Source organism: Nelumbo nucifera, chromosome 4 (genome assembly GCF_055504915.1).
Source record: "Nelumbo nucifera cultivar China Antique chromosome 4, China Antique-T2T, whole genome shotgun sequence".
NCBI lineage: Eukaryota > Viridiplantae > Streptophyta > Magnoliopsida > Proteales > Nelumbonaceae > Nelumbo > Nelumbo nucifera.
This window is the reverse complement of record NC_142652.1, coordinates 43,526,721-43,541,471: the sequence shown is the minus strand read 5'-3', so window position 1 is coordinate 43,541,471 and position 14,751 is coordinate 43,526,721. Positions and strand designations below refer to the sequence as shown.

Here is a 14,751-nt window from a genome sequence, read left to right as displayed (position 1 = left end):
GTTGTAGAAGTCCCCAAGTAAAGTATTAATTCTCTGTCACACAGCCTTTTGTTTGTCTTGAACCCCTGCAATGTATTACATGCATGAGTAGAAGCCTTGGAGTCAATACACCAGGATGCAGAAGTAACTAACATATTGGTTTCTGTGACAAATGGGCAATGGGCGTGGGTGGAATCAAGGTGCAGGCTAGTCGAATGTAGGGGAGCCAATGCGGAGTTGAATTACGCTGGAGTGGACAGCAGAGACGTTGAGGTTGGAGCCTGGAACTTGGGTGCATTGTTTTCAAACTGGATCGGATTGGACAGTCGGACTGGAAAAATTGGAACCTGACCGATTCTGTTTTTCCCCAAAATCGCTTTTTACCCCAAATCCGTTGATTTTGGTCAACAACCTACTGAACCAGCCAGTTAACCATTCGAACCGTTCGAATGGTTTTGACCATTTTTTAATTTTTTAATTTTTTGTCAAAATGGGCCGACTATTTGGGTCAAACGGTTAGACCATCCGAACTGGTAACCAGACCCCTGACCGATTTGGTCATTGGTTCGGTTTTAAAAAGCATGCTTGGGTCAGATATCCGACTAGATACGTCTAAGTGGCTAGAACCGCCGTGGTGTATGACACTAGAGATGGAATGGGGGCAATACCAAAGGTCTAATGGCTAAAGTTTAAAGGGTCTTTGTTGCAAATAAAATAGGAGGGTCTTTGTCGCTGGTCATTGTAGTTTATCTTTTGTTTTGACTAAGGCCGCGTTTGTTTGGAGTGTAAATATTGGACCGGTGTAATATTACATTCTGGTCCAGTTTTGCCGCTGTTTGTATGAACTGTAAAATAATATTGAAGATCGATGTAAAACTCCATTTCGAAAGACTTTTACATCGATAATATATGTAAAAAATATATCCAGTTTTTCAATGTAAAACTCCTCCCACCGCTCTCCACTCGTAACATCTCTATTTTCATCTCCCTCCCACCACTCCAACTATCAAGGACAGAGGATGAAAGATGAATTTTCATTCGGTCGGGTTTCAAGGGCAGAGAATGAAGAAAGGAGAAATCTTTTTTCCGACAATATTCAGTCACATGGCTTCTCCACCTATCACTATTCCATAACCTAACAGCATTGCCATTTAGCATTATTAAATCCCGATAACAGAGGATGCTTACCACCAAATGCCACTGATGCCATCGACACTTTGGTCTTCCAAGCCCTCCGTTGGCATAGAATCGTCATCGTTGAGATGGTTGGAGACAACTGCGTTGTTGTGCAAGCACTAGCTCGCGATGGCTTATGTAGCAAAGACGGTTGAGACAACTGTTGGGAGAGTAGTCCGAGGGTATTAACTCTGAAGATGTTCCATACTCATCAATAATCTTCTGGCGGTGGGGAAGCGAAGGAGAAGAAAGAGCTTCCAATTTTGGCGAGTGAGAATGGAAACTGGCTGATCAGATTCTCCAAATACAGTGGTTAAGGTGGTGGTTGTTGCTAGAAATTGAAACAGACAGTGCTCCATTTTCTCTTGGCTGGCTAGTAAGGACTACAATCTCTCAGTTAGAAATATTGGAGGGTGAGAATGGGAACTAGTTGCTCTGATTCTCCAAATACAGTGGGTAAAGTGGTTGTTGTTGCTGAAAATTGAAACAGAGAATGTTAAATAATACAGTGGGTAAAGTCATTTTTTCTTGGCTGGCCCTACAAATGTATTGGTGCAATAATCCAGTTCCCATTTTCTCTTGACCAAACGCAAAGAGTGTTAAATGGGACCAACATCTGATTCCCATTTTACACTCTCATGAACCCATCGGTGTAATAATCCTTGGTGTAAATTTAGATTTACACTCCAAATAAACGTGGCCTAATAGAAAAAGGTAAGACTTAGTTTGGAAGGAGTACAAATACAAATATGTATAGTGCAAATACATACAAAAGACAAGGTTTTGCACTATATATTTGCATTTGTACTCCTTCCAAACTAAGCCTAAATATCAAATTTACCCTTCATTAATTATTAAATTTTCAAAATAAAATCTTAAGGCTATATTTGGTTTGAAGGAAAAAGTAAGGAAAATAAGGGAAAGGTAAGAAAACTCGTACAAGATTTATAAAGATTTCCCTACTTTTCCTTTCTGTTCCCTACTTTTTCCTTTTAACCAAACATAGCGTTAAACCAAACACAGCTTAAAGGAAACATAATTTGCTCCGCACCCGTCAAAAAACTACTAGATGTTGTATTCAACGGTTGGTTTATTTATTTCCAGTGGCTTTTAGAGGTTGGGGACAATTTTTCTGGACATCTAAAGCTTGAAGAAGCTTCAAGAAGCTCTAAATCATTGAGAACGTATTTCTGCCCATGTGCAGGGTAGATGAAGTTGTTCTCAGACAAGTTGTGTCAAACAAATCCATTTTTATAGCTCTCAAGTGACACATCCATTTTTATAGCTCCCAAGTGACACATTGAAGTAAAAGTAGATACTCAAAGTACTATAATTTGCTACCTCAAGAAACACAATCAGCTTGGTATTCATGATAAATCCAAGTAGCCTGTACAAAATTTGCTAGGTAGGAACCTTCAGAACTTTATTGTTCACCTCTCTCTCTTGAGGTCTCTAACAGTTTGATCCAAAAGGCCTTCTTCATGGTCGCTACAATCTAACTACACAAATCCCTTGAAATGTATATCACTAGAAAACTTTTTTGTGTGCTGCAATAGTCTTAGAGCATCTTGCAAAACAAGTGTTGGGATTAGAGGACCAAAGGACAAATCTACTAGTGGGTACAAATTCCAAAGTTTGGAAAAATTGGAACTAGAGATCTGAGGGAGACTTGCTTCTGAATGGTGCCTACTTCACCTCATTCGGAGCTAGAGCCTCCGCTAGTTACTCTAGGGATTCAAGCCTGGGTGCAAGTCCTCTTCCATGGTGGCTTCTATTACTTCTAGTGCCAGTGCTCTGTCCTGCCACAATGGTTCCTGGCAAGGTTCAAAATATCGATATGCCCAATATACCGATATGGGCGTATTGGGCGAATTGATACCCTTTTTTTATACATTTTTTTTTCAACCGGTTTAGGGGGCCGGTTTAGGTCTCCTTCATCCCCTAAACCAGTCAGACCATGATACACCCACTATAGGGGCGTATCGGAGAGGTGCCGGAATGATACGTATTAGTCAATACAAACGGATACGTGTCGATACTTTGAACCTTGGTTCCTGGTGCTAGTATCAATCAATGGACATAGAGACGGCGGCCCACCGAGAAGTCACACGAGCTCAATCAATATCCCAGCATCACCTACCCAAAATCGATAGCCCTCTTCAACTCCTTTAAACTCTAGCATCTATACCCACCCTCTTTGTCACCTGGCCATGTAATTTCGATCAGCATCAAACTGGGAATCAACTAGATGCCACTAAATCCAGAGATGGACATATAGAGCAAAATAGAATCTGAGGCAAATATCAATAATTCTTGTTCCCACCTTCATCGTCTCTTTTGGATTTGACCCAATTGAGAATGTGCCGACCATATTCTCTCTGTTCCCTCTAACGTTTCTATTCTCTGCTTTTTGCTGCTTTAGAAGTTCGGATCAGATCCCCCCATCTCTCCTCTACCTCTCTAATGGAAAAAGCTACACTGGCTCCCACTCCCCTGTTGAAGGATGAGTTCGATATCGTAATACGCACCTTCTGAAACCTCAATTTTCTCAAGATGTGGAGACCCTTTTTCCAACCTTACCATCTCATCATCGTCCAAGATGGTGATCCCTCCAAGATGATCAAGGTTCCACATAGTTTCTTTTAAGGAGGTATCGGAAGTGAGGAAAATTTGTTCTTTCTTATTCTGATATGGCAGTATTTATAATTACAACAAAGTTGGTTGGTTGTGGTGTAACAACTTACTAAACTACAAGTGGGCCATGTGGCTAAACTGCACATGGGCCCAAGACTCTAATCCTAACACCTCCTTCAAGTTGGAGCATAAAGACATCAAGACGCCCAACTTGGAACAGAGATGATGAAATTTTTCTATGGGAAGAGCCTTTATGAGGAGATCAGCTGGCTAAGAATAGCTCAATAAGTGATGAGCCTATAAGGAGCCATTTTGCACTTGTTCACGAACAAAATGATCGTTAATTTCAATGTGTTTCATTCTTTCGTGAAAAACCAGATTGGCTGCTATGTGAAGTGCTGCCTTGCTGTCGCAATGCAGTTGCATAGGTGACGAAAGTTGAATGGTGAGATTAGCTAAGAGACATTGAAGCCAAATTAATTCGGCTGTGATAGAGGCCACTGCTTGGTATTCTGCTTCTGCCGAGGAGCGAGAGACAGTTGGCTACTTCTTGGTTTTCCAAGATAGAGGAGACAAGCCGAGTAAGGTGATGTAGCCAATGATTGATCGTCGGGTGACAGGGCAACTAGCCCATTCAGAATCAAAGTATCCATTGAGAACAAGGCTACTATTGCTCGGAAGAGATATGCCGTGCAATAGAGTGCATTTGACATACCGAACAACGCGTAAGGCAACATCAGAGCCAGTCCTCATCGCAAATCCCTTTCCTTCATCGCATGCTCATAGGGTGCAATTAACCTTTCTCATCACCCATCCTTTTTCCGCTCTGATACCATGTAAGGAGGTATCAAGAATGAAAAAAAATCTATTCTTTCTTATTCTGATATGGCAATATTTATAATTACAACATAGTTGGTCGGTTGTGGTGTAAAAACCCAACAATCGGCTAAACTACAAGTGGGCCATGTGCCTAAAATGCACATGGGCCCAAGACTCTAATACTAATAGTTTTGATTACGAGCTCTACAATCACAATGACAGTAACAAAAGATAATTTAAAAAGAGAGGGTGATTGAAGGAAAGAGTGAATGGCAATAGTAATAGTTCCACCCCTAAGAGTTTCTCCGTCTAGTTGTCTGGCTCTCGTTCTCCACCCCATCCACCATCATTCACCTCCCATTCTGGTGATACTTTTCCTTATTCCTTGTAATACCACTACTTCTAATGAACAATATCTCTCTAGCATTGCATCTTGACAGCCATCGGCGTTCCTTGGTTGCTCTGCTTGGACCACCAGTCGAACGGTGGTGCCATTTTTCTCTAATTTTGGAGAAAGCTGTTTTTTCCAAAATATAACAATCATCTATGTGGCATGTGAGCGGATTGTAAGAAAACCCTAATGGTAGGGGAGTAATTATTCAATTGTTAGAAAACTTAAGGGTACTTTAAGATAATGTGTAAGCAGTAAGGGAAGAGTTAGTTAATTAGTTAATTAAGTCTCTCAAAATGACTTATATGTTGTAGACCTAACCGATTGGACTTAGGGTCCATTTGGTTTGTGGATAGGATTGAACTTAGGGTCCATTTGGTTTGTGGATAGGATTGGAATTGGAATTAGAATCACCTATTCTTGGCGTCTATTTGGTTCAATCAAGAATCAAAATTGAATTCCGCTTGGTGTGATATAATTCATTAGGAATTGTAATCGGAATCAACTGAAAATTTTCAATTTTGTATTAGTTTATTTATTATTTTATTAATACTTTATTAACATTTTATTATTAATTTATTAATATTTTATTAATATATCATTACATTATCATTACTTTAATAATAATATTATTATATTTTATTAATAATTTATTATTTTAAAATTAATTTATTATTTTTGAATAAATAATATATTTTCCTTTTATTGTTACTATTATTATTATCTTATTTTTACTTTCATAATATTTTATTATTACTTTAATTATATTGTATTAATATTTTATTTATACTTTATTATTATATTTAATAATTAATATCTTTGCTCCATATTATTAATTTATTAATATTTTATTATTAATACATTATTATTTGTTATTGTTATTTGCTTATTATTAATTTAATAATATTTTTATTATTTTATTAATATTAGGGTTTAGGGGGCTTTCATGAGTTCTTTACTTCTTGACATACTTTGGAATGGGAATCCCATTCCCTAGTGTGGTGGGCTAGAATGGCCATTCCCCCATATGGGGGAAGACCTTCCCGTAAGAAGGGCAATTGGAATCCCATTCCTACCAAACAAACGGTAGGAATCAGAATGGGTCATTTCTATTTTGATTCTAGGCACCTATTGCTAAAAATTAAATGGACCCTTAAAGCATACTCTCCATCAACGAAACACTATGGCCTAGTTCGCGTCTAGTAAATGACCTACCTGGATAAATTCATTTATTTGGGTAAGCATTTCCTTCCATTATTCAAATGAGAGCACTTACCAATGTTCTTTTATTCCCCAAGTAAATGTGTATAATAATCAATTTATTCAAAAAGTGACATTATTAGGGATTTTTGGTGCACATGGGTTAATAATTTACCTAAGTTTGAGGAGAGTATTACTTCCCTAAGTAAATGAATTGCTTGGGAATCATTCTTTTCCATCAGACCCACTAATACCAAAAAATAAACACATGTTTATTTCTTTTCCATGGGACCTTCCAACATATCCACCCCCACTTCCCGAAAAGCAAACGAGGCCTATATGTAAATTCATTTAAATCTTATTTTTCCCTTTAATAGATGAACCTTGTTATTGTTTAACTATTCTATTATTTGAATAATAAGGATGGCCTTCACTCTTTTATTTGAAAAATTGATGGTCAACAATTTGCCTAGAAAATAAGTGTTACAAATGGTGCACACATATGCTTAACTGTTAACCAATGAATATCCCTTGCATTGTATGGCATCAATTGGAGGAACTAGTCAGAAAGTCTCTTTGCATAAACAATTCCATTTTTCTTATGTCGATGTAGGTGCTCTTTAAGCATTATGGCTCATATAGGAACAAAACCTTTCAATTATTAAATCTAGTTCTTTTGAAGATGCATTTGCTTCTCAATCCTTATTTCTAAATAGACTTTTCATTTCAAATCTTCTTCTGGATTCGTATTGGTATTGCCAATATTTACTCTTGGTAAAAAATCAATAATCAGATTCTATATAGACAAAATTCAGCTTGAATTGGGTAGTGCTTATCAATCAATCTCAAGATCCATGTTAAAGCTTTTGTTACTATTCTCAGTAATGGTTGGAGGGGGAAAAAGTGGTATTCTATGTTACCTTCATTCATATTCAGATTTATAATCTTTCTGGTTCTTTTTGAAAATTCGAAAGGAAATGAAGGGTAAACATTGTATTTTTAAGTCCTTTCGAAAAACACAGGGTATATTTAATTTAATTAATGAACACTCAAGCTATGTATCCTAATTTAATGGTAAATTACAAATACCCCTTATAATATGGGTACTATGGGTTAGAAATAATTATCCTTGAACTATCATTTGCAATAGACCCTTAAACTTTCATATTTTCTAACAAACTAGTCAGGACCCATGCGACACAGAGACTTTGTTTATCAGAAAAATTGAAGACGGAGTTCTATGACATTTCCAATTAAATGGTGTCCATCTAAGTTCAATTCATGTATTAATTACTTTTGGGGGTTAAAATATAGATTATCTGATTACAATCTAAGTTGCGTTTTAGTGAGAGTGACCAATTTCCTACTCTTTAGATAAATTTGTACTTTTTTGTATCTTAATATTAATTTTTTTGTCAATTTTTTTTTTAATTTTATTTGTTTATAACAATTCTATAAACCACTTCTATGTTTCCAACCCAGCAAAGCCATCCCAATAATCTATAGGGGAGGTTTTTGTTAAAGTCAAAACATTAGGGAGTTTCGTAGGATTATTAGAAAACACAAGGGGGTTTATATAATTTTCCTTATTTTTAAATGAAATTTTGTTGATTTTAAACTAATAAAACTATGTTTAGAACTACTTTTTTTATTAATTTTTGAAATTATTAAAATTTAATTTATTTAAGTATATTAAGTTTTTTTTTAATTTAAATTCCTTATGAAATTTAATTAACTATATGAATTTTTACTTCTTAGTGGAACTTAAGTTGGTTTTAAATTAATAAAATCTAATTATAAAATTAATAATTGTTTGATAATTTTGTATTAGTTTTATATTAATTTTAAACCGGTATTCATTTTTAATTTATCTTATTCCTTTTATTAATTAAATTCTTTTTATTAATAATAATATTTTTCTCAACAATAAAAAATAATAATTATTTTTATTTTATTTAAGTAACTTACTGAATTATTTTCATTATGGTTAATCAAATTTTCTTATTTTCAAATGGAATATAAAAGGATTATAATTTTAAATGGAAGTAGATTACTTAGCGCAATAATATATCCTTGAATATATCAATTTCAATAGAATTAATTTTTACTGATAATTATAGTTTGATGCAAATATCTCTCTCTCTCTCTCTCTCTCTCTCTCTCTATATATATATATATATATATATATAGTTAAATTGAAATTAAGTTAATGGGAAAAGGGAGAGAGAGAGAGAGAGAGAGAGAGAGAGAGAGAGAGAGAGAATGGTATTTTAATGAGGAGGGTTCAAACTCTTAAAAATTATTGGTCATTTGAGTTATTTTGTTCAATTTTAAAATTAGAAATTAAAAAAAAAAACTGTAAAAAAGATAGGTGCCTTTGAGAAGAAACCAAAAAAGAGATAAGTGGCTTTGAGAATAAACCATAGAACAAGAAAGTGTCAACTTGGCACATTGCATTTTAATATATACATATAGATACCCCTATCCTTAAAACTCACTTTTCTTTTCCTCGCCCATTTTCTCTTAAACCCTAACCCAAAGCCCCTATTTCTTAAGTTGGTTGATGGAAGGTGCTAAATTCAACCCACATTATTATTTTCCTCACTCATTTTCTCGTAAACCCTAACCCAAAAATGCCTCCATAGTTGCACCTCCATTAGTTCTCATCAAAAAATACTTCCACCGTCTCACCAATAAATATCTCTCTGTTATGTCATCATCGGAGAAGAAAAAAAAATTGGCAAGAAAATTCTTCTTTGCATTTATTACACCATCTTAGAGAAGTAATATGTTGTCTATTCACTATTTTATTTGGAGCTAATTGTATCTCATGAATAAGTTTGCCATCTAGGATCTATAAACCACTTAGAGAAGTAATAAATTTGTATTTTTTTGTATCTGAATATTAATTTTTATTATTTTTTTTGTAATTTTTTTTAATTTTATTCGTTTATAACAATCCTATAAACCACTTTTGTGTTTCGAACCTAACAAATCCCTCCCCATAATCTATAGGGGAGGTTTTTGTTAAGGTCAAAACGCTAGGGAGTTTCATAGGATTGTAATATAACCCAAGGGGGTTTATATAATTTTCCTTATTTCTAAATGAAATTTAAGTTGATTTTCAAATAATTAAACTATGTTTAAAACCACTATTTTTATTAATTTTTGAAATTAGTAAAAATTCAATTTATTTAAGTATATTTAGTTTTTCTAATTTAAATTTCTTATGAATTTTTACTTTTTAGTGGAACTTAAGTTGGTTTTAAATTAATAAAATCTAATTATAAAATTAATAATTGTTAGATAATTTTGTATTAGTTTTATATTAATTTTAAACCGGTATTCATTTTTAATTTATCATATTCCATTTATTAATTAAATTATTTTTAATAATAATATTTTTGTCAATAATAAAAATTAATAATTATTTTTATTTTATTTAAGTAACTTACTAAATTATTTTTATGATGGTTAATTAATTTTTCTTATTTTCAAATGGAATATAAATGGATTATAATTTTAAATGGAAGTAGATTATTTAGTGCAATAATATATCATTGAATATATTTGTACTGATAATTATAGTTTGATGCAAATATATCTATTATATTTATATATATATATATAGTTAAATTGAAATTGATATATAGGTAAAGTTAATGAAGTAAGGGAGATAAGAGAGAATTAGAGGCATGAGTTATTGAAGGAGAGAGGAGATTATTAAGTTAATGGGAAAAGGGAGAGAGAGAGAGAGAGAGAGACTTTGGTTAGTGCAAGCCCGTGTTCACACTGTTCGAATAGCCTCTTGCAATCTTGCATTGGGAATATTTACCCATGAAATAAATCACATAAGTACAGAGATATCCCCAATGCAAAGCTATAAAGGCTGTTTGAACGGCCATTGCACTAACCAAAGTTGAACGTGAGAGAGAGAGAGACTTTGGTTAGTGCAAGCCCATGTTCACACTGTTCGAATAGCCTCTTGCAATCTTGCATTGGGAATATTTACCCATGAAATAAATCACATAAGTACAGAGATATCCCCAATGCAAAGCTATAAAGGTTGTTTGAACGGCCATTGCACTAACCAAAGTTGAACGTGAGAGAGAGAGAGAGAGAGAGAGAATGGTATTTTAATGAGAAGTGTTAAAACTCTTAAAAATGATTGGTCATTTGAGTTATTTTGCTCAATTTTATAATTAGAAGATTGAAAAAATAGAAAAAAAGATAGGTGCCTTTGAGAAGAAACCAAAAAAGAGATAAGTGGCTTTGAGAATAAACCGTAGAGCAAGAAAGTGCCAACTTGGCACATTGCATTTTAATATATAGATATAGATACCCTTGTCCTTAAAACTTTCATTTTTCTTTTCCTCTCCATTTTCTCTTAAACCCTAACCCCAAAATACCCGTATTTGTTAAGTTGGTAGATGGAAGGTGTTAAATTATCAAAATACCCACATTATTTTTTTCCTCACCCATTTTCGTTTAAACCCTAACCCAAAAATACCTCCATAGTTGCACCTCCATTAGTTCTCGTCAGAAAATACTTCCACTGTCTCACTAATAAATATCTCTGTTATGCCATTATCGGAGAAAAAAAAAATTCCAGCAAGAAAATTCTTCTTTGCATTTATTACACCATCTTAGAGAAGTAATATGTTGTTTATTCACTATTTTATTTGAGCTAATTGCAGCTCATGAATAAGTTTGCCATCTAGGATCTATTAAAGTAATCAAGAGGACTTCAATATTGTATTTAGAAAATTGATCAAATCAAAAATCGTTCAAATATAGGGATGGCAATGAGGTGAGTTCGGGGAGGGTTTTGTAAATTTTAGACCCCACTCGCCCCTAAACCTCCTAACTTGTACCCATCTCAAAATTTTGAGAATCTAAACTCTCCCCACACATGAAAATGCAAAACCCTCCCCCAAGCCTACCCTCTTCGCATTCAAGGGTGGGGTGGGTTGGGTTTAGAGCCTATACCTAATAATTTCCTATTATTTTTTGTTATATATAAGCAATAAATAAGTAAAATAACACAACCAAACAACAAAATTTTCAATTATTTGATTAAAACATTTAAAAACCACATAAACTATCAATTACCCTTGACATAAAATTCAAAATATTATTAAATTCAACACCTAATACATAAAACTTGTATACTTTCCAATAATATGCGGGTTAGGGAGAGATGGGTTTAGCCTAATATTTAACCCTACCTGTACTCATACGGGTTGTAGAGTACAAAAATTTGTTCCACCCAAAACCTGTCCTTCAAGCAAAAAACCCTACCCCATGGAGCTTTACTCCAACTTCACAACCTTCACCAAGCTTTTTCCAGTGATCTTCTGAAGCCTCATGGCATTCATCCTTCCTCTGATCTTTGCAATATCTTCCCACTGACCTGCTTTTGCATAGATGTTTGCTAGCTGTACATGAAGATCAGGATTTTCAGGTTCTAACTCAGCAAGGCGTTTTGAAAACATCTCTGCTACCTTTCTGTCCCCTTGAATTGTTGCAGCTCCAAGTAATGCTTCCCATATTTGAGCATTTGCTTGGAAAGGCATATCACTAATGAACTTCAAAGCTTCTTGAAAAAGTCCTGCTCTTCCCAGCATATCTACCATGCAGAGATAGTGTTTCATTGTGGGTTCTATACCAAAGTCAACAGACATGTCTCTGAAATATCCAAACCCTTCTTCTACTAAGAAGGAACGGCTGCAAGCTGAGGACAGCTATTAATGTTACAGAGTTGGGGCTGACCGTTCTTGCCTTCTTCATTTTTTCAAAGAGAGAAATGGCTTTGGCTCCTTGGCCATTCAATCCATAGAAAATAATGAGTGCAGTCCATGAGCTTACATCCTTTTCCTGCATCTGATAAAAGACCCTCTCTGCAAGCTCTAGAGCCCCACATTTACCATACATATCAACAAGTCCATTACCAACAATAAGAATCCTCTCTAAACCACTTCTATATACATAGCCATGTATCTCCATCCCTTGTCCCAATGAGACCAAGCTGGCGCAGCATCTAAGTGCAGTTACAACTGAGAATGAATCAGGTTGATGCCCTCCAGATATCTGCATCTCTACAAATAGCTGCATTGATTTTTTTGCATCTCCATTCTGAGCATGGCCCCACATCATTGAATTCCATGAAATGAGGCTCCTTTCGGGTATCTCATCAAAGACGCGACGGGCTGAGAGCATAAACCCACATTTTGCATAGACGTCAATCATGGCAGTCGAAACAGAGATATCAGACTCAAAACCAGACTTGATCAAGAAGCTGTGAATTTGGGATGATCCTTGACGGCAAGAAAAACTTGGAAGGAGAGTAGCCATGGTAAAGGAATTGGGTCGACATCCTGCAACAAACATGTCATTGAAAAATTGAACAGCGTGGTCCGGTTGATGGTTTTGATTAAATGCCGATATAACAGCAGTCCAAGTGACAACATTTCTCTGGGGCATATTTTCAAACAGGTAATGCATGGGTTCCAGCCAAGCAAATCGGCCATAGAAAAGTAGTAAACTATTACCCACAAAGAGATTAGAATCATAACCCAATTTAATGGCATGGTTGTGGATAATGAATCCAGAGGTTGGGTCTCCGAGTTGGGTCGAAGCTTTGAGGATGTAGGGGAAGGTCTGGTTATCAGGCTGGAAACCATGATTGAAATGGTGGGCATAGAGTTCCAAGGCTTAAAGAAAATGACCAGCTTGGACTAGTTCTTATATTACAGAAGAGATGGTGGGATTTGAGTCGCAGGGTTGGATGTGAAGTAAAAGAGCAAAATGATTTGGATATGGATTTGGGATTGTATACCTTCTTCTACATATGGACCTGAAGCGCATCATTAAGATACACTCGGATTGAAAGTCTCTGTTTGTTGTTAAAACATTTAATAAGATTGGGGATCAAATGATGCTTGAAATGCATATTGGAGCTAACCTTATCAAACGCTTGATGAACAACTCTTGACGCAGAGCATGCTGCTTCTCTTGAATTATACACGAACTCGAACTTAAGTCGGGTTCCTACCTCACCTCTGTGTTGGAATTTGGTTGGGCTGGCCTTGAGCTAACTAAGGGATCAAACCAAGTCCAAACCCAGTAGCTCTGCAAACGGTACCCAATGTTTCGAATTTAGTCTCATTTAAGGGTGATCCAAATTCGTTAGCAATCTTCAACTTTATCCTTTACGGATTTATTTTGATGAATTACATGAAAAGAGTAAATCCCTTATTCTTTTGACAATGTGAAACTCTGTTTTTATAAAATTATCCCTTATTTATTTATATGAGAAAGGGTATAAAATATTTAATTATAAATTTAATGTTAGTTTTAATGCCTACTAAAATGCTTATAGTTGTGTATTTAATCCATTTCTATTTGTCAAATTGTAACTTCAATTATTAGTTTATTACTTTCTACCTCATTTAATTCTCTCTCATTAAGTCTTATAAGGTCTATATTAAATCTTATTTTTCTTATTAAATTCTATATTTTTGAAATATTTTCACTAATTGATCAACCTATGAAGTCCTAGTTAGATAATAAACTTTTTAAAATAGAAATAAATATAAAAAATTACAAAAAATTAGACACACATGATATTTTTACTAATCAAATTAAAAAATAAATGTAATAAAAATGAATTATTTTTATTGACAATAAAAATGAAATACATAATTTAGAATCGACCAAAAAAGGAATATAAAAACTAATTGTAAAAAGTTCAACTTTTAGATTAAATGTGTTAAACTTTAATGTCATAAATTAATAATAAAAATTAATAAAATATAGAAATGTGAAAATGATAAAATACATAAATTAAAAAAAAAGAAATATGCATAATATTAAATATTTATCATTTTAAACAAAAAATAAGTGTGATATATCCAAATTATTTTTACACAAAAAATACAAAAAATTGAACACATCTATAGAATTGTATATTTACGCTACTATTAAAAATATGAATTGTGAAATTTTCTTTTGACTAACATAATCAATTTTGAATTTAGTCCTTATTTAATTGTGAGGCTTAAATTGTAAATTGAAGTATTGAACTACTACTTTTTACCTCATTCAATTTCCTCTATTTAAATGTTATTTATTTATAAATGAATTAATAAAAAAGATATACCAAAAAGATAAAACACTAGAAAAAGAAGAATCTACTTAAGTAGGTGGGCTTGTCAATGATACTTGAAACTTCACAACTCGATCCAATTATCACATATTTGGATAAGGTGTTTATGTAATTAGGTTTGGATTTTGCAATATGCATCATATTAATAATATAATAATATAAATATATAAAATTTATAAAAAATGTTGGATATAATATTACTATCATTATTATCATCTAGAATTTCTACGTGCAAAGTGCGTACACATTTACTAGTAAGCTAAAAAGGTCGAGGTGCAGTAAAAGGATGCAAATATTTTTTAAGGTATTTTAGTAAATTTACATATGAGTGAAGTTGGTTAAAAGGTAAATTTAGTATTTAGAAAAAATTAAAGCATTACATCAA

At 33.9% G+C, this 14,751-nt stretch overlaps 2 pseudogenes across 1 annotated transcript; both read right to left on the bottom strand.

The window, feature by feature from the left end:
- Positions 1–11,273: 11,273 nt before the first annotated feature.
- LOC148792235 (pentatricopeptide repeat-containing protein At4g02750 pseudogene) lies at positions 11,274–13,654 on the bottom strand (annotated as a pseudogene). Its single transcript, XR_016085925.1, has 2 exons — positions 13,164–13,654; positions 11,274–12,576 (listed from the first exon to the last, which is right to left on the bottom strand). The product of XR_016085925.1 is annotated as a pentatricopeptide repeat-containing protein At4g02750 pseudogene (transcript).
- LOC104607020 (pentatricopeptide repeat-containing protein At3g24000, mitochondrial pseudogene) lies at positions 11,913–12,682 on the bottom strand (annotated as a pseudogene).
- Positions 13,655–14,751: the final 1,097 nt, after the last annotated feature.